The sequence below is a fragment of the Lissotriton vulgaris genome, chromosome 2_2, assembly GCF_964263255.1.
Source record: "Lissotriton vulgaris chromosome 2_2, aLisVul1.2, whole genome shotgun sequence".
Lineage (NCBI taxonomy): Eukaryota > Metazoa > Chordata > Amphibia > Caudata > Salamandridae > Lissotriton > Lissotriton vulgaris.
In genome coordinates, this window is record NC_141688.1 from 239,153,198 (window position 1) to 239,172,100 (window position 18,903).

Here is an 18,903-nt window from a genome sequence, read left to right on the forward strand (position 1 = left end):
CCTGGGGAGCACAAGGCTGCCCCTGGCAGGATCCGGCCAAACCGGTTCTGGGGCCTCCCAGCCCCTGTCCCAGCGCGGCCAGGATCAAAGGAGAGGGGTGTAACCACCCCCTTCCTGGGTCCCACCCATAGGAGGGGACCTAGCAGGATGTCCAACCCCCTAGATTCGAATAAGAGGGGGAGCAGTCCCAACGGACCTCAGATCATCCTGAAGAAACATAAGAAACGAAATCTGGACCCTTCGACTTTCTACACGACGTGAGAAGACTGAAGAATCTCCCTTGTGGTCAAGGAGTGACCACCCTGTGCAAACAGGCACCATCCAGCCCTCGACCCTTGCTTTGTTGCAGTTCCCGCCGGAACTCGAGCGACAGAGATCGACGAGATCAAGCTTGCCTGCCTTCTACCTGCCCGATCCACAGTCCCTGCAGAGCTGAGACCCGTGGAGGCGACCGGAAGCGTGGGGCACGCCATCTTGAAAAGGCCACGAGACGCTGACCGTGCAGCCCACGAGTGACCCTCGAAGCTGTACACCGGGGTTTGAGAAGCCCCAGCCCCGAGCTCCACTTGCACCAAAGCTCACCCCTCCACACTCGACGAGTGCTGCGTGGGGCCCTTCTGCCTGTGTGTGCTCGACGCGTTGGCCCGGTCACTTGCCAGCTGGCTTGTGGCCCCTGTGCCGACGAACTTTGAAATCCGACTTGCTTTTCTGGTTGCTCCAGATCTGCACCAGCTCCTGTGAAAAGGAGCACCCACTCTGACCCTCCTGGTTCGAGTGATAAGCAATCTCCCGGTTCCGCGTGGATTGCTTTTGCCAAGTGCTGTTTGCTACAATCTTCAAGCCGACGGTGCTGACGGCGAGAGCCTACGTGGGACAGATCGTGACCTGCTCCTGGACGTCGCAGATGCCCCAGAGCCCACGTGACAGCGGAGAGAAGCCTATCGACAACCGCCTGATTGCGCCCGACATTGCCTGGTTCCGTCCTGGTTCCACCCTGGTCACTGCTGAGTGACCCAGACTCTGTCCCCTCTGCTTTCAGGTACTTTTCTACTTCGATCCACCCTTGGATCGCACCGGACACTTCTGCTTCACAGCGCCTGCAGCTGCAACAGCTCCAAGCACCAAGAACCTGCGTGACAGAACCCGACGCCACTTCGACCCTGTGCACCCACGGCCTGTGGGTGAGGTAACTTTGCAACGCCGGTGTCCTTACACTGGCACACACCTCTAGGGTCTGTGTCTGAAGTTTTGTGTTTCTAGGTTCAGCGGAAGTATCATTTAATTCACTTTAACTAACTTTTACGCACCATTGACTTTACATTGGTGCGCGCCGCACTTTCCGTGCTGCACCCGTATCCTGTGGGCTACTCCCGACTTCTTCATTGCTTGTCCTGACTGCTCCCAGCGAATCTCTAGGCCCTAGGCCTAACCAATATTCGATAAGTGTTACTTATACCATTTTTTTTGTATATGGTCTGAGTGGCCCCCCGCCCTCAGCCATAATTGTGCCAACTTTATATGTTTAACAGTGCTTTTGATTTAACGCTTGTGCCCCTTTCCTCATAAAGAGTACTGGGGAGTAATTTAGAAATAAATACATATATTTTTACAATATATACTTGTGTGGTGTCCTTTCATTTGATTACAGGATTGTATGTGGTAAAACAGCTCGCTTAACACGACCTCTTAAGTTTAGCCTTTAGGCTGCTTAGTCCATGCTACCACTAGGATAGCTTGTCTAACAAGGTTGACTTACAACCAGACATCTTTGGGGTTTGTTTGGACTGATACCCAGTGGTTCCAGAATTGGAAACACTACATATCAGGCCAACTTCTCACACCGTCTCTACCCATGAATGGCAACAGTCAGTTTGTTCCGGAGCAGTGGTTGTTTTATACAGAAAACGTTAATTGTAAGCAAGTACTATTTCAGTCAAGAGCTTTCATAATAACAATCATTTGTAAACTGGCTACAAACACAAATGAAATCAAGCCACAAAATCGCAGCAGCCCGTGAAGCGGTGCTAGTGAATCAGTAGCAGGAAATAAAACAAATTGTTCTGAAAGGAACACACAACCACCTACAGAGTAAGTAAACTGTATAGGTATAAAACAGAAATGATGCATCTGGATTACCAACCAATAAGGAGCCAGGGAAAAGAGCAACGCAGGAATGGCAAGCAGCAGGCGGGATTACACTCCATACATTGATTACAGCAGGTCTTCCAGACAGCGCATGTTCGCTGCTTAGGCTCGACCTAAAAAGTGGATTCAATCTAATGAAGCTCCTTCCGGTGGCCGCCAGGAACAGGTCAGCTGAGCATGGTTATTGGTAAAGTGGATGGTGGTAGAAGACAGACTGCAGTGATTTGTGGTCCACTTCCAGAGACCAGGCTGAGACAGAAAGAAGTGCTCTGGGCTAAACTGCGAATCCAGAAAGCCCTGACAAATGTTTTAGTAAAAGAAAAATCGGCTTGCGCAGAGCCAACATAGCAAATGAGCCGAACATTCACCAGGGAAAAAGCTGGAAAAAAGGACAGTCCTATCTTTTTATGAATGCCTGACTGCGGAGCCTAAGCAGCCCTAAATATTATATTGCAGTTTTGTGAATGCCGAACAAGAGTAAATGTACACAAATGGGGAAGTCTTCCTTTGTGAATCAGGACCTAAATCGTTTATCTACTCAATGTTTAATGTGTTGAATAGCAGCCTTCTTGTAGAAACACAAATCCTGATATTATAGCTACAGCAAATCCTCTTTCATTTCCAGTGACCTTATCAGGAAAGCTGTTGAAAAGCCTCCTTTAATCGGCAGGTTACCGTGCCAGCTCTCATTCCATATGCAACGCTGCCCCCACGTGGCCGCTAACGCATGCCTATTGAAAGTTCCATCAATGAAAATATTCCTCTGCAAGCGTTGTATTCTTCCGCGTAGGCGATTTCATGAGAACATCTGATATGCTTTCATTTTTTCCCTTGTTTGGGCATTGCATTAAATTCTGACTTACTGGCCCGTGTATTTTACGGAAAGATTGCTAATAAAATAGCAGAAAACACAGTCTGTGATTGCAGTCTAATAATACGATCACCACAAAAATATGCAAAAAGGGAATTGCACATTAAAGACTGCTCAAAATGTATACAGCTGCGGCTGTGAAAGGTAACGCACTGTAACGTCTTTGTATAATTTTTCATTTCAACCGATAAAAGGTTGCGCTTGCTCCATAAAACATTTTAGTATCTAATCACAGGCCACAAACCCGTTTTTATCGAACTTGTTAATTTGATTTTCCGATCTGATTGACAGCCTTTCAAACTCTCAGATGGTAATATTTTGTTACGCAGAGTCACGTGATTGCCAGCCTTTTTTCGGCTCTTGTTAGATGGTGGAAGTAAAAATTGGTTAAAATACAGTCCTGAGCAGCACTCGTAAACACAGCACGACCAGCTCTCTATTGCCACATTATGAGTAGGCCGGGGAGAAATTTTAATTACTTCCTTGTAATTGGAGTAATTTAAGTAATTACGCATGTCTTGCCATGCGGAATTACCATAATTACGCGTTCACTGCAGTTGCATGCCTGGGAAATAATTTGGGGCAAAAATCCTACCGCAGAAGCAGAGAAGCAACAAACTAAGAGGCATATTCATCAGCCCCTTTAAACATCAGAATGTCAAATTTTTGACGCTGTGAGGCACTACTGTCTTCGCTTACTGTAGCCTAATACTGCCTTGTAAATAAGGCAGCCTTTCACGCTGTACTTAGCGTGAAAGGGGAGGGTAACGGGTGTTGCGGTGGGTGTTCCACTGCAACACCGATTTATTTTGACGCAGCCCCATATTTACAAGAGTGGCGTAAATTTCGGGCAGTGCCAAAATTAAGACCAGGGAAAACCTGGTTTTACCAGCCACAGCCCGCGGAGGGAGTTTCAGTGGGGCGGAGAGGCGGGGCGGGAGAGAGGCAGGGTGGGGGGTGCTAAAAACTGGAGTATGAATAATTGAAGGTAAGTAAACAATTTAATTATTAAAAACGAATTTCGTAGCACACTCTGCATAGCATTTTGCGATTCGTTTTATTAATTAAATTGTTTACTTACCTTCAATTATCCATACTCATGTTTTTAGCACCCCCCACCCTGCCCCTCCCCCGCCTCTCCGCCCCACCGAAACTCCCTCCACGGGCCGTGGCTGGGTTTTACCCTGGTGCAATGGAAAGAAATGCTTTATTTCTCCTCATTTTTGCTGTTTTTATACGTTCTGCATTACTTAGCACACATTATAACATCAAAATGCCATGCATGATTGTTTATGTTCAGTGTTAGAAATGGGACCCTGGCTGGCCAAGGCTCACGCCAAAGTCAGTCAGGGATCACCACTCCTAAGTCAGGGCAAGGGAGTTACACGCCAAGATAACCCCTACTCGCCCTCTAGGTAACGTGGCGCGAGCAGCAAGGCTAAACTTGGAGGCGATATGAGTTAAGTATTTGCGCACGCACCCCAGCAACAACACCCAAGGCCCACCACAAAGGAAAATCCACACAAGGTTATGTAAAAATAGCCTTTGTATTACACCAAAACACATTAGATAAAAACACACACTTTACAATGTGCCAGGGGCACGGGCAGAATTTACAGGGGATATTTACAAGACAGGGCCACCTGGACCACTGTCAGGAATCAGAAGTAACACTTTTAAAAATAGCACTTTTAGAATGTAAAATTACATCAGCACAAAATAGCACACAACCAGTAATCACTGGTAACCAGGACCTCACTAGCACCACCGGTACTAGGGAGAAAACAACCACCTAAGTATCACTATACCTGTAGGGGTGTAAGAACATAACACATGATGCAATGCATAACATTCATTCAGAGGTGTAAGGGAGGAAAACACATGATGCATCACAATACATTCAGAGGTGTAAGCAAAATGAACAATTGCGCCAAACTCACGTAAGTCACCACCTGTGACTGTCCCTAGGCCCTCTGGCCTTGATGGGGCTAGGACGCCCTGTGTCCAATGTCAGGGGGCCTAAACGTGGAAGTTGCCCACAAAGTGCTGGGCAAATAGGTAGCACAATGGTGGGGCCAACACGATGGGGGAGCCTCACAGGCTCTGCAAAGCTGACTGTCTCTCAAGAGCCTCACTGGGCTCTGAATATCAATTATGCCCCTGAGCCTCTCAGGGCTCAAAACGAAGCAATGCAGCCCCTCTGGGCTCTGAATAGAAATGGCACCCTCAGAGCCTCTCTGGGCTCGCAGAACGAAGGAAGGTCGCCTCAAAGGGCGGGGGAGCCTCTCTGGGCTCAAGAATAAGGATGCGCCCCTCGTTGGAGTCCCTCCTGGACTCAAGACAATTTGATGCCCTCTCGAGCCTCCCGGGGCTCGTCACACATGGGGCCGCATGGGGGGAAAGAAGACTGCTCTTGAGCCTCTCGGGGCTCTGCCACGCACTTTGCCCCCTGAGCCCCACTGGGCTCTAAGCAAAGAAATGCCCCGTCGTTGGAGCCTCGCTGGGCTCGGAACACATGCGGCCCTCAACTCTGCCCCCGGAGGGGGAGGAGCTTCGCCGGCGATCAAGATGGCCGCGTGAGCTCGGAGCTCCGAAGACCTCCCGATCCTCCGCAATAATCCTGATGTCTATCCTGTCCCACAATTGTGGGAATCGATTGCTGAGTGGGTCCTGATGCGGCGCCCGCTTTCGGAGTGAAAATCGGACATTCCTGGACCCCGTTAGCTCGACGGACCTCGGAGGCTCCGCCCGTGTCACTGGTCTATTGCTGTGGTGTGCAGCGGTGCTCCCACATGGGCGCTTCTTTGTCTACGCCTGGTCCCTATGGTGTGTGACTCCGGTATCTGAACGCCCTGATACTTGGCCGGTGTATCGGACCCTGGTAACATCATCGAGTGCGTGGCGCACCTCCCACTGGACTTCTTGGTCCCTGTTGATCATCTTGTTGGACGCGCCAACATGGCGGGCAGAGGGGACCCGGACAAAGGCAAGTCCCAACGGGTCAACAGAAAACCGTCCCAGTCCCAATCTACCATCCCAGAGCGCTTCTCCCAGTCGAAAGGCTCGCCGGTTCCGGCAGGCCGTGCTAAAGGCCCGACTAGGGATCGATCGCCGGAGGACTCTGAGATAACGCTTCGGGACGTTATGGGTGCAATCACGGGAGTGCAATCAGAAATGCATACTCTCCGAGAGGAACTGTCTAGCAAGGTTGACTCCCTGAAGATCGAGTTGAACCTCATCAGAACTGACCTCGGAAAAACCAACGACCGGGTCAAATCGCTGGACCTCAAGACGACTAGCCTGATCACCGATGTGTCGGATATACAGACGGAGGTGCGTGACCTGAAACTGGCGAACGGTATGCTGGCACGCCGGCTGGACGATTTCGAAGGCCGTGCGCGACGCCAGAATGTCCGCATTACTGGGGTCCCGGAGAAGGCCGAGGAGGACTCGGTGGAACTTTTCGTGGAGGATCTGGTGCTTAAGAACTTGATGCCCGGAGGCTTGAGTAAGTTCTTCTCGGTGGAGCGGGCTCACAGGATACCGGGGGGACCGCCGAAGTCGGGCGCCTTCCCTCGCCCTATCATCGCACGGCTCTTTAACTATAGGGACAGAGACGCTATCCTGCAGGCATCGAGGACCGCGGGCCCTCTGCGTTTCCAAAACTCCGAAGTTAACTTCTTTCCGGACTTCACCCAGGCCGTGCAGAAAAAACGTCAGAGTTTTACTGGGGTGAAACGGCGACTGAGAGAAATGGGCCTGCGGTACTCCATGCTCTACCCAGCCAAGCTTCGGATTGAGCGTGACCACCGGACCTTGTTTTTTGACTTTCCGGATGAAGTGGGACACTGGCTGGATACCCTTCCCCAGGAGCGACACGAACCGGCTGACCAGACGGAGGAGGCCACCGGAGGCGCGGAAGCACGGGAGTGATGGTTTTCAGTTTGACTTTCCGCTAGCTGGGTGACCGTATGGGACCTCAACTTCAGACATTGCTGCTATTGGTTTTGACTCTTTTTGTTATTAATATGGGGGATGACGGGGGGCGATAGGATGTCTCCTTTCTCCTCTGTAGACTTCTTGTAGATTAGTTAAGGGGCGACAGGCACACTGCTAGTTGGGGTGGATTATAGTCTAATGCAGGGGTGCAGGGTGGGGGGTAGTTGGGGTGTGTTTTTTCAACTTCTTTTTCTGTCTTCTTCTTTGTTCTGGCTGAGGGTTCATTGGACTGTTATGTCGTTGTGGTGGGCGCCATTGCGGGGGGTGGGGAGGGGGTGGAGCTTCCTTGACGATGGGGGGTAAATCTTTAAACTTATTGAGCTGGAATGTCAACGGGTTGGGGGACCGCATTAAGAGGGGTGTTGTTTTACAGATGCTTAAACGTTATTCGCCTGATGTAATTTTCCTACAGGAGACCCATCTAGTGGGACACACTTGTAAAGCACTGAGCAGACGTGGATTCAAAATGGTGGCACACTCGGAGTTCTCCTCGGGATCACGAGGGGTGGGCATCATGGTGCGCGTCAGTGACTGCGGATGAGAGAGGCAGATATGTGGCTGTGGTGGGTAAATGGGAGGGCCGTACTCTGGTTTTGGTTTCAGTTTACATTCCCCCGGGGTTACAGGAAACTACTTTTAGGGACCTGGCTGCCGCCATTTTGGGTCTCCCCCGAGGGCCTGTTGTTGGTGGGTGGGGACTTCAACTCTGTTGTGTCCGGAACCCTGGACCGCTTCCCATCCAGAGACCTGCGTCCTTCCCAGTCCTGGTTGCCTGACTTTCTGGGTTCAATGGGGATGGTTGATTGCTGGCGGTTGATGCACCCCTCCCAGAGACAGTACACGTTTCTCTCCGGCGCCCATGGTAGCCTATCCAGGATAGACTACGTTCTCACCCCGGCTGCCCAGGCGCAGTCCGTATCCGCAGCGCGTCTCCTGGCTAGGGGTATCTCGGACCATTCTCCAGTTTGGGTTTCCTTTGATTTCCAAATCCCCGCGTCATCGCGAGTGGCTCCCATTAACCCGTGGTACTTCCGTGACCCGAAGTCCAGGTCGCTCCTGACCAAAGCAATGGATCGGTACTTTGCCGAGAACACCGGCTCAGTTGACTCAGCCGTCTCCCTCTGGGAGGCTTTCAAGACCGTGCTGCGCGGCGAGGCCTTCTCCTTGATTGCGGAGGCCCGCCGCCGGCGGGATGAGGATGTTGTTCGGCTGGAATCCGACCTTGCTGAGCTAAACTCCCAATTGGAGCTAGATCCATCTCCCGAACTGCTTCACACGCTCTCCCTTAAACAGTCCGAGCTCCGGGCGACTGCCACGGATGCGGCGAAAGCCCTGAGTAGGGAGCAACAAGGTAGGATATACTACGCGGGGGACAAGGCTGGTAAGCTCTTGGCGTGGCTAGATAGAAGGGAACTCGCGTCTCGGGTGGTCCCGGAGTTGGTGTGTGCGGATGGCGTCACCATGACGGACCCGGCGGCGATAGTTGGATCCTTCGCGGACTACTTCGAGGAGGTCTACGCCCCAGTGGACCCTCTTCCGGAGTCTGCGTCGGCCTCATTTTTGGAAGATATTGAGCTTCCCTGCCTCTCGGATCTTGAGCGAGACGACATGGATCGGGCACTGACGGCGGACGAGGTGGCCTTGGCTATCAAGTCCTTGCGTTCTGGCAAAGCGCCGGGGCCTAACGGCATCCCGGTTGAGCTCTACAAACTCAGGGCTGACTCGCTGGCCGGGCCCTTGTTGAACATGTTCCTTGAGGCCCGTGCGGTGGGAGAACTCCCCCCAGACCAGCGGTTGGCTACCATCGTGGTGATACACAAGGAGGGGAAGCCGCGCGATCTTTGCCGGTCTTACCGACCCATCTCCCTTTTGAACGCTGAGCCTAAGATCCTGGCTAAGATACTGGCTAACCGGTTAGTGGGCGTGATCTCGGACCTGGTCCATCCAGACCAGTCCGGCTTCATACCGCACCGGAACACAGCGCTCAACCTGAGACGGCTTCACGCAGTAATGGCACGTGTGCACCTGCTTCGTGAGCCTGCTGTCCTCGCCTCTCTCGACGCCACTATGGCTTTCGACTCGTTGGAGTGGAATTACCTGTGGGCAGTTTTGGCCAAGTTGGGGTTTGGACCCGCATTCATTGGCTGGGTCCGACTACTGTACTCTGCACCACTGGCCAACGTGGCGGTTAATGGTCGGCTGTCGGCCTCTTTCGCGCTACGAAGAGGCACTAGACAGGGTTGTCCGCTTTCCCCGCTTCTCTTCGCTCTGGCACTTGAGCCATTGGCGGCGTGGATCAGAACGCACCCCGATATCTCTGGCATACCGTGGTCCCCGGGGTTTGAAGACCGGGTGTCGCTCTATGCTGACGACATCCTTTTATACCTCACTTCTCCCTGTCACTCATTCATAGTGGCTTTCGATCTCTTGGGGACCATTGGGGCCCACTCGGGCCTAGTAATCAACTGGGCTAAGTCCTCGTTGTATGTACTGACCGGAGATACGCCGCGTCTCCCCCGGGGGTGCTCCATACAGGTGGCCCAACAGGGCTTCCGGTATTTGGGCATCTATGTGTCGCGGGACTCCCGAGCCCGCTATTCGCACAACCTCCTTCCACCGTTGGAGCGGCTGCGCCGGGACGTCGAGGGCTGGAGGAAGTTGCCGATCTCCCTTATGGGCAGAGCCGCCCTTTTTAAAATGATGGCGTTACCTCGCTTCCTGTATGCCCTGCAGAACACCCAGGACCCCGTGTCAGCAAAATACTTTGCGCAAGTCGAATCCCTCCAACGTGCGCTGCTGTGGGACGGCAGGCCGCGGATCTCGCTGGCCAAGCTGACTATACCGAGTTATGATGGGGGTATTGCGCTGCCCGACGTGCGGCGATATTACTGGGCGTCCCAACTTGCGGCAATCAATCACGGCCTCTACGGCCCGGCGGTTAACCCAGGCTATGCTATGGATCGATGGCTCGTGGGAGACGGGAATTACTACAGAGCGTTATACTCCAGGTCTCTGGATCGGAAGCTTACGGGTCCCACTAAGACTATGGTTCATATCTGGCGTGCAGTCACTAAAACTTTGGGCTGGCACAATAGGGTTACCATGGCCACCCCGCTGTTTGACTCGGACGTATTGGGGAAGTTGTGGCACACGAAGGGCTTCGACAGGTGGGACACCATCGGGATATCCAAGGTTGGGGACATGGTGGCCAGGGGAAGGGTCAAGTCTTTCGATGTGTTGCAATCAGAGTACCAATTGGCGGCAACGGAATATTTCCGACACGCTCAGCTTAGCCATGCCCTTTCCCCCTATGTGTCGGGGGCGGAAGCGATCCCCGAATCATCTCCCCTGGAAGATCAGGTGTTGGACGGCCATATGCCGGACAGCGCTATCTCCCTAACCTATAAAAAACTTATTAATGTGCGAGTTGACTTGCTGGTGCGATTGAGAGAGCTCTGGGTGCATGACGGTATTGAGGTGGATGATGAAGAGTGGCAATCGGCGATTTCCTCTCCCAGAGAAGTGGCAATATCAGCGCGTCTCCGCCTGGTGCAGCTGAAGATACTGCACAGGGTGTATGTCACCGGCCCCAGACTAATACACATGGGGCTGTCAACGGATGGCATGTGCCGACGGGGATGTGGAATGCTTGGGACCTTCCTACATATCATATGGGAATGCCCTTGTGTGGCCCGATATTGGACGCGTGTACACGCCGTGATGGAAGAAGTGACTGGTGTGACCCTGCCGGCTGAGGCCCGGAGATGCCTCCTTAACATCTGGGGCCCGACCGGTTATAGTGTTGCGCAGACCCGATGGGTCACCTTGTGTAACATGGTGGCCAAAAGGGATATCGCCCAGAAATGGGGTGCGCCAGCCCCCTCCTCGCTCAGCCTATGGGAATCAAATATGGACTGGTGCATGCTGCGTGAGAAGATGGTGTATGTGGCCAGGGGTAAGCCTAGAATGTGGATGTCTGTGTGGGGTGCCCGGAACTCCTATAGGGGAGACATCTGCGACCCCCCCGTGGAACTCGATTCCGAGACCCTGCCTTCCCCGTAGTACCCCCTACCCGGGACTACACTTTATGTCTCCTGATGTGCTACCCCCCACGTAATACACAGTTGTCATTCTTATTGTGAACAACCTTGGGTGTTGAGCCTCCGACCCCCTCCCGCTACAAAAGCCCGCTGTATCTGTACTGTCCTCAGCCTCCTTCTCTTTCTTTTCCGCTGTCTATCGTGCTTCCTGCACACCTCCTTCTTTTGGCCCTTTTTGGGCCTTTTCTACCTCATGGTTTATTTATTTTTGAGTTCAATCTTATTTAAAAATTAAACCTGATTGCTTCTGCTTATGGTATTGTGCACGACCGTTCCTGTTGACTTAATGCTGCCTGGCCTCCGGGATGTATGGCTGAATAGCGGTGTACTTTTTCTATAAATAAAGGTTTTCCAAAAAAAAAAAAAAAAAAAAACTCTGCCCCCGGAGGTCGCGCTACTGAGAGGGGGCGGGCGGACACACCGGCAATGTGTCCCGACGCCCCCCCTCTCCTCTTTGCAAGCGCCTGCACTCACCGAGTTCTCCTGCGGCGGGCGGCTGCTTAACGAGAGCTCCCGCTCCTCGGGGCTCCCTGCACACTTCTCCCCTCTCTTTCTCCTGGGCTCTTCCTCGCTTTGGGAGCCTGGGAGGGGGAAAATGAAAGACGCCGGCTTCTCCCCTCACCGGAGGGCGGGGTGGCCTCCTGTCCGCTTCCGGTTGCTTCTCTGTCCTGTCCCCGGCCTGCCTGACTTCCGGGTCGCGCTGCGGGGGCGGAACTTCCGGTCGGCCCGCTCTTCGATTGGCCGGCCGGCAGGAACACTTCCGGGTCGTCGCGGGCAGCGTGGCGGCCCGTCTCCGGCGCTTCTAGGCGGGGGGTGAGTTTACAGAGGAGTGGGCTCCCTCGAGGTAAACTTAAAATTGTCGGCAAGGTCCCTGGCAGGGTGGGCACCTGCCAGGGGACAAAATACTCAAAATAAGCGAGGTGCCACTCGCTTGGGGCGGAAAATCACCATCACTAGGTCACCATTACAAGCAAAAAGTTTAGGGGTGAACCTGCCATAAGGGCCAAGTCCAACACAACCCCCTTCCAGCCAAAACGCAGGGTAGAACAATCACCACCGTGATGGACTTCCCTGCTTGGGGCGATAGAACACGGATGCGGGCCCGCAACTGCAGGGACACCCTCCTGTTCTACGCCACGGTGAAGCCATGGGATTCCTTCTAAAACCACTATCTGGAACAACTGGGCTACCCCACTGGTACTCCCAAGCTGTCCGCGGCCAGGACCAGACCCTGGGCCACCCCGGTGCCACCGGTCCTTGCCTATTCACAGAGTGGGGGGTAGTAACCCCTGGTACATAGTAGCCATTCTCCACTCTTCCTGTCTGCAAGACAGGACTAGACTGCCACTGGTTCACCAGCCTTTGGTCTACAACCTCAGGCGGACCAGGAGTCTCAGGGAAGACTCTCCTCCCCCTACCTCTTCTCCTAGGGTTCCTCCTCCTCCGGCGAGGGGTACACCTAGCACGCCATTCCAACCCAGGGTTTAACCCCTCAGGCTGCACCAGGGTCAGAGGTGGTGTGAGAAGTTGGCCTGATATGTAGTGTTTCCAATTCTGGAACCACTTGGTATCAGTCCAAACAAACCCAAAGATGTCAGGTTGTAAGTCAACCTTGTTAGACAAGCTATCCTAGAGGTAGCATGGACTAAGCAGCCTTAAAGGCTTAACTTAAGAGGTCGTGTTAAGCGAGCTGTTTTACCACATACAATCCTGTAATCAAATGAAAGGACACCACACAAGTATATATTATAAAAATATATGTATTTATTTCTAAATTACTCCCCAGTACTCTTTATGAGGAAAGGGGCACAAGCGTTAAATCAAAAGCACAGTAAAACATATAAAGTTGCACAATTATGGATGAGGGCGGGTGGCCACTCAAACCATATACTAAAAAAGTGGTATAAGGAACACTTATCGAACAGTGGTTAGGCCTAGGGCCTAGAGATTTGCTGGGAGCAGTCAGGACTAGCAATGCTGAAGTCGGGAGTAGCCCACAGGAGACGGGTGCAGCACGGAAAGTGCGGCTCGCACCAATGCAATGTCAATGGTGCGTAAAAGTTGGATAAAGTGAATTAAAAGATACTTCCGCTGAACCTAGAGGAACAAAACTTTAGACACAGACCCTAGAGGTGTGTACCAGTGTGAGAACACCGGCGTTGCAATGTTACCTCACCCACAGGCCGTGGGTGCACAGGGTCGAAGTGGCGTCGGGTTTTGACACGCAGGCTCTTGGTGCTTGAAGCTGTTGCAGCTGCAGGCGATGTGAAGCAGAAGTGTCCGGTGCGATCCAAGGGTGGATCGAAGTAGAAAAGTACCTGAAAGCAGAGGGGACAGAGTCTGGGTCACTCAGCAGTGACCAGGGTGGAACCAGGACGGAACCAGGTATTGTCGGGCGCAATCAGGTGGTTGTCGATAGGCTTCTCTCCGCTGTCACGTGGGCTCGGGGGCATCTGCGATGTCCAGGAGCAGGTCACGACCTGTCCCACGTAGGTTCTCGCCGTCAGCACCGTCGGCTTCAAGATTGCAGCAAACAGCACTTGGCAAAAGCAATCCACCCGGAACCGGGAGATTGCTTATCACTCGAACCAGGAGGGTCAGAGTGGGGGCTCCTTTTCACAGGAGCTGGTGCAGATCTGGAGCAACCAGAAAAGCAAGTCGTATTTCAAGTTTCGTCGGCACAGGGGCCACAAGCCAGCTGGCAAATGCCCGGGCCAACGCGTCAAGCCAAAACAAGCAGAAGGGCCCCACGCAGCACTCGTCGAGTGTGGAGGGGTGAGCTTGGGTGCAAGTGTAGCTCGGGGTGGGGGCTTCTCAAACCCCGGTGCACAGCTTCGAGGATCACTCGTGGGCTGCACGGTCAGCGTCTCGTGGCCTTTTCAAGATGGCGTGCCCCACGCTTCCGGTCGCCTCCACTGGTCTCAGCTCTGCAGGGACTGTGGATCGGGCAGGGAGAAGGCAGGCAAGCTTGATCTCGTCAATCTCTGTCGCTCGAGTTCCGGCGGGAACTGCAACAAAGCAAGGGTCGAGGCTGGATGTTGCCTGTTTGCACAGGGTGGTCTCTCCTTGACCACAAGGGAGATTCTTCAGTCTTCTAACGTCGAGTAGAAAGTCGAAGGGTCCAGAATTTGTTTCTTATGTTTCTTCAGGATGATCTGAGTTGCATTGGCACTGCTCCCACTCTTATTCGAATCTGGTGGGCTGGACATCCTGCTAGGTCCCCTCCTATGGGTGGGACCCAGGAAGGGGGTGGTTACACCCCTTTCCTTTGATCCAGGCCGTGCTGGGACAGGGGCTGGGAGGCCCCAGAACCGGTTTGGCCGGATTATGCAAGGGGCAGCCTTGTGCTCCCCAGGCAGTGTCTGGTTTCTTTGAAACCTCCCTACTCCAATCCACTATCTCCTGTCTGGGGTGGTTTGACACCGCCCTGCGACAGGAAACCCTTTGTCCAGGCCACCATATGCTGAGTTTTGGTCAGCAGCAGGAGGCCAGACCCGTGTCTGTGGCAGGGGCATCCATTTTGTGGATCTGAGGCTCATTTTAAATCAACCGCGTTTCAGTAAAGTAACATGTCTTATTCCTCTAGAAGGGTGGAATGCTACCCCCATCGCCAGAACTGGCGAGGGGGTAGTATTCCAATTTGTATGACACCTTACACGACATGTTTTGATAAAGCCAAACCAAAGTTGCTATATAACCGCGAGGATTATAAGGCGCTTAAGAGTATATGGTATGGCATTATCCCGGATCAGCTTAGGGAGTTGTTCCCGACAGCTGCAGACAGGCTCAGCTCATGCCAGAGCTCCATCTCACATAAAACCACGCACTCTGCCTCCAGGATTGATGAGGCCTTCCATAGGAGTGGCTTACAGGCTATATATGTGTCCAGATATAGGTTTAGATATAGGTATACTATATCTAAGCAAGGGGTGATTACACCCACTTGCCCCAGCTGAGTGATCAGCCAGTTGTGTCAATTTAAGAACCAGCCAGGGGTGGCAAAAGCTATGCTTCAGCCCCTGGTAGGCCTTGGTGGCACCTATGCCCTGAGCACCTATAGTGCATGGTACAAGGGCTGACAAGGAGTCCATTTCCAATTGTGGTATGTACCTATAGCACATGTATTATAAATTTAGAGAGAGAACAGCAGGCTGGGGGTCTGATTAGCAGGCCCACAGCCTCAGTAAGTCGAAAACCAGTGAAGCAAAAAGCAAAAATTGGGGTGACCATAGGATAGCAGACCCTACTCTCCTACATAACCCCCCCCCCCCCCAAACGCAGGGACATTAAACTTAACCTTGACCAGATAAGTCTTCATGTTCTAAGTGGAAGTACCTGGAGAGACCATCTGCATTACCATGGTCAGTCCCTGGGCGGTGCTCCAATGTAAAGTCCATCCCCTGTAGGGAAATGGACCACCTGAGCAGTTTGGGATTTTCACCCTTCATCTGATTTAGCCACAAGAGGGGCTTATGGTCTGTCTGAATTAGGAAGTGAGTACCAAACAAGTATGGCCTCAACTTCTTCAGGGCCCAAACCACAGCAAAGGCCTCCCTCTCAATAGCTGACCAACGTTTCTCCCTGGGGGTCAGCCTTCTGCTAATAAAAGCAATGGGCTGGTCTTGACCATCTTGATTAAGTTGTGAAAGCACAGCTCCCACCCCCAACTCAGAAGCATCTGTCTGTACAATGAACTGTTTGGAGTAGTCAGGACTCTTCAGGATAGGTGCAGAGCACATGGCCTCCTTCAGGTCATCAAATGCCTTTTGACAGCTAACTGTCCACTGAACCTTTTAGGGCATCTTCTTGGATGTCAAGTCATTCAATGGTGTCACAATGGACCCATAGTTCTTTACAAATTTTCTGTAATACCCAGTCAGGCCCAAGAAGGCTCTGACTTGTGTCTGGGTAGTTGGAGGAGCCCAGTCCTGTATGGTCTGGATCTTGCTCTCCAATGGTTGAACTTGACCCCCACCTACTAGGTGGCCCAAGTACACAACCTTGCTATGCCCTATCTGGCACTTAGTAGCCTTGATAGTCAGGCCTGCCTTTTGCAGGGCCTCCAGAACCTTCTTCAGGTGATCCTCCCAGGTGGAGCTAAAGACAGCAATATCATCTAGATATGCTGCACAAAAGTCATCCAACCCAGCAAGGACTTGATTCACCAACCTTTGGAAGGTGGCAGGTGCATTCTTCAAACCAAAGGGCATTACCACAAACTGATAATGCCCACTAGGGGTAGAGAATGCTGTTTTGGCTTTTGACTCTTCAGCTAGTCTGATTTGCCAGTAGCCAGCTGTCAAATCAAATGTGCTCAGAAACTTGGCAGAAGCCAATTTATCAATGAGCTCATCTGCTCTTGGAATGGGATGAGCATCTGTCCTAGTGACAGCATTGAGACCTCTGTAGTCCACACAAAACCTCATTTCTCTCTTCCCATCCCATCTTTGGTATGAGGTTTTGGCACAAGGACCACTGGGCTAGCCCATGGGCTCTCTGATGGCTCAATCACTCCAAGCTCCAACATCTTTTGCACCTCAGCCTTTATACAATCCCTGACATGGTCAGGTTGCCTGTAGATCTTATTCTTCACAGGCAGACTATCACCAGTGTCCACCTCATGGGTGCACCAATTAGTCTGGCTGGGTGTGAGAGAAAACATATGTCTGTGGGCCTGCAACACCTGTCTGCAGTCCACCTGTTGCTGCTCAGTGAGGCTGCCTGCCAAGGCTACTCCATCAACTGAACCATCATCAGGGTTCTGGGAAAGCAGGTCTGGGAGAGGGTCACTCTCTTCCTCCTGTTCCCCATCTGTGGCCATGAGGAGACTCATGTCCTCCCTGTCAACAAATGCTTTCAATCTGTTTACATGGAGCACCCTGTGGGGGCTCCTAGGGGTGCCAAAGTCAACCAAGTAGGTGACTTCTCCCTTCTTTTCAATGATAGGGTAGGGTCCAGTCCATTGGTCCTGGAGAGCTGCTGGCCCCACTGGGTCCAACACCCACACCTTCTGCCCTGGCTGGTACTCAACCAGAACAGCCTTTTGGTCATGCCAAGCTTTCTGTAATTCTTGACTTGCCTCAAGGTTTTTGGATGCTCTCTCCATGTATTCAGCCATCCTGGAGCGGAGACCAAGTACATAGTCCACAATGTCTAGTTTAGGCTTTTTGAGAGGTAACTCCCATCCTTCCTTCACCAAACTCAATGGACCTCTTACAGGGTGGCCAAACAAAAGTTCAAAAGGGCTGTAGCCAACCCCCTTCTGTGGGACCTCTCTGTCAGCAAAGAGCAAGCAGGGTAAAAGGATGTCTCATTTCCGCCTAAGCTTCTCTGGTAAACCTTTTATCATTCCCTTTAGGGTCTTGTTGAACCTTTCCACAAGCCCATTGCACTGTGGATGGTAGGGTGTGGTAAACTTATAGTTTACTCCACACTCTTTCCACATTGCTTTTAAGTATCCAGACATAAAGTTGGTACCTCTGTCTGAAAGAACCTCCTTTGGAAAGCCCACTCTTGAGAAAACTGCAATGAGGGCTTTTGCCACCACAGGAGCTGTGGTGGTCCTCAGGGGAATTGCCTCTGGGTACCTGGTGGCATGATCCACTACCACCAGTATAAATCTGTGCCCAGATGCTGTTGGAGGATCCATGGGACCCACAATGTCTATTCCAACTCTTTCAAAGGGTACCCCCACCACAGGTAGTGGTATCAGGGGGGCCTTTGTTGTGCCACCTGACTTACCACTGGCTTGGCAAGTGACACAGGAGCGACAAAACTCCTTGACATTTTCTGACATGTGAGGCCAGTGAAAGTGTGGAACAAGCCTGTCCCAAGTCTTATTCTGGCCTAAGTGTCCTGCAAGGGGAATATCATGGGCCAAGGTAAGAAGGAAACCCCTAAACTTCAAAGGTATGACCAACCTCCTGGTTGTGCCAGGCTTGGGGTCTCTAGCCTCTGAATAAAGGAGTCCTTCATCCCAATAAACTTTATGGGTACCTTGAGCATTCCCTGCAGCCTCAGCAGCAGCTTGCTGTCTGAGGGGTTCAAGGGAAGGGCAATCTAATTGAGCCTGCCCCAGGTCTGCCCTTGAGGGTCCCCCTGTCCCCAGAAACTCAACCTGTTCAGGTTCAAGCTCATCTGAGACAGTCTCCTCTTGGACTGCAGAATCAGTTTCCTGTGAAACTTGATCCTCAACCTGGGGCAAGTGGGAAGGCACAGCCTTAACCCTCTTGCTCCTTCTCTTGGGTTGTGGTTGGTCTATTGTTTCAAGATCCACCACTGGTTCAGGAAGGCACCTCTTAGCCTGAGACCTTGTCACTGCAAGGACATGAGCTGAAATCCCTAGCATTTCTGCATGAGTCCTGTACTCCACTTCTGACCAAACTGAGCTTTCAAGATCATTGCCTAACAGACAGTCTACTGGGAGGTCTGCACTCACAACAACTTTCTTTAGGCCATCTACCCCTCCCCAGGAGAAGTTCACAACAGCCACACTATGGGAAGTAGTGGAGTTGCTTGCATTGGTCACTAGGTAACTTTCACCTAGTACAATCTGACCAGGGTCCACAAAGTCAGGTGTCACCATAGTGACACTGGCACAAGTGTCCCTGTAGGCCTGAGCCAGTTTCTCATTGATTAAGGGAGTCTGCCTATATTTGCCCAGGTTACTGGGGCTTACTGCAGTGGGCAAAGGTAAGTCCACATCATATAGGAGAACTGCCTGTGTGGGGATTCTGACTAGGCCAGATTCCACCTCAGTACCCAGGGTCAACCCTACTAAACCCTTGG